The sequence below is a fragment of the Crocuta crocuta genome, unplaced genomic scaffold (assembly GCF_008692635.1).
Source record: "Crocuta crocuta isolate KB4526 unplaced genomic scaffold, BGI_CrCroc_1.0 scaffold515, whole genome shotgun sequence".
Lineage (NCBI taxonomy): Eukaryota > Metazoa > Chordata > Mammalia > Carnivora > Hyaenidae > Crocuta > Crocuta crocuta.
Genome location: NW_027528633.1, coordinates 291,456 through 293,493, shown reverse-complemented (window position 1 = coordinate 293,493; position 2,038 = coordinate 291,456). Strand labels below are relative to the sequence as shown.

At 32.3% G+C, this 2,038-nt stretch overlaps 1 protein-coding gene across 1 annotated transcript in view; it reads left to right on the top strand.

Moving 5' to 3' along the window:
- The window catches only part of LOC144224273 (exocyst complex component 2-like), a 126,488-nt gene extending 124,692 nt beyond the window's left edge, over nt 1–1,796 (top strand). Inside the window, exon 7 of the mRNA XM_077755181.1 lies at nt 1,772–1,796. The gene's annotated coding sequence lies outside the window, so the exon portion shown is untranslated. The remainder of the gene's footprint in view (nt 1–1,771) is intronic.
- The last annotated feature ends 242 nt before the right edge of the window (nt 1,797–2,038 follow it).

Sequence of the window (2,038 nt, the reverse complement as noted above, 5' to 3'; positions counted from 1 at the left end):
AGTGCACTTGTCATGATGAGTACTGAGTGATGTATGGAATGGTTGAATCATTATATTGTACACCTGAAACTAATATAACACTATAAATAGCTGAATCAAAAACTTTTTAAAATTCAAAAATCTTTTTNTAACATTGTAAAAGATGTTAAAAGAAGTTTTTCAATCATAAGGAATGTGATACTACTTAGAAATTCGTATCTACACACAAGCGCACGCGGGAACACATACAGAAGAGAGAGAGAAAACATTGAAGAATTTTTAAAAATGAAAATATATATCAGACACTTTTCTTATTTTTTAATATTTTATATTTATTTTTTTAATTTAAAAAAATTTTAATTCCAGCATAGTTAACATACAGTGTTATATTAGATTCAAATGTACACTATAGTCATTCAACAATTCTATACAATTACTCACTCACTGCTCATCATGATAAATTTACTCTTAATCTTCACCTATTTTACTCATCCCTCCGAGCACCCTCTCTGATAACCAGCAGCTTGTTCTCCATAATTAAGAGTCAATTTTTTGTTTTTCTTCTTTGTTCATTTTTTTGTTTCTTAAATTCCACATATGAATTGAAAATCATATGGTTTTGTCTTTCCATGACTAATTTATTTCACTTACCATTATATATTCTAAATCCATCCATGTTATTGGAAATTGCAAGATTTCATTCTTTTTTATGGTTGAAGAAGATATATAGATATATAGACATACAGATATAGATATTTATTTTTTATTTATCTTCTTTTTTATCCATTCATCTATCAGTGGACACCTGTGTTGCTTCCATAATTTCTTATTGTCAATAATGCTGCAATAAAGATATATTTCTTTCTGAATTAGTGTCTTCATATTCTTTCAGTAAATATCCAATAATGGGATTGCCGGATCATATAGTAATTCTGCTTTTAAGTTTATAAAAAAAATTTTAATGTTTTTATTTCTGAGAGAGGGAGAAAGGCTGCGTGAGCAGGGGAGGCTCAGAGAGAGAGGAAGATACAGAATCCAAAGCAGGCTCCAGGTTCTGAGCTAGCTGTCAGCACAGAGCCCGACGCAGCGCTTGAACCCAGGAACCATGAGATCATGACCTGAGCCGAAGTCAAATGCTCAACTGACTAAGCCACCGAGGCGCCCCATACTTTTCTTTTTTTTTTTAAGAACATCCATACTGTTTTCCACAGTGACTACTCCATTTAAAAATTTTTTTTTACAAATAGTTTATTGTCAAATTGGTTTCCACATAACACCCAGTGTTCATCCCCACAAGTGCCCTCCTCCATGCCCATCTCTCCCTCCCCCCCATCCTCAGTTTTTGTCAGCATTCATACTTCATTTTAAATTTTGACCAACAGTACAAGAGGACTCCTTTTTCTCCACATCCTCACATCCTTCTGGTGTTGATTTTAGCTATTCTGACAGGCATGAGGTGATATCTCATTATGGTTTTAATTTTCATTTCCCTGATAATTAGTGATATTGAGTATGTTTTCATGTCTGTTTACTATCTTTATGTCTGCTTCAGAAAAAATGTCTCTTTATGTCTTCTCCTGATTTTTAATTGGATTATTTGGTTTTTGTTTGCATTGAATAAGTTCTTTATATATTTTGGATACTAACCCTTTATTGGATATATCATTAGCAAACATCTTCTACCATTTAGTAAATTGTCTTTCAATTTTGTTGAATATTTTTGCTGTGAAGAACATTTTTATTGTGAGGTATTCTCAATCATTTATTTTTGCTTTTGTTTCCTTTGCCTCAGGAGACATATCTTGAAAAATGTTGCTTCAGCTGATGTCAGAGAAATTACTGCCTGCACTCTTTCCCAGGATTTTTATGGTTTCAGGTCTCACATTTCAGTCTTTAATCAATATCAATACTGCATTTATTTTTGTGTATGGTGTAAAAGAGTGGTCCAGTTTTATTCTTTTGCATTCAGTTGTCAGTTTTCCCAACATCATTTGTTGAAGAAATTGCCTTTTTCCCATTGAATATTCTTTCGTGCTTTGTGGACAATTAATTGACCATA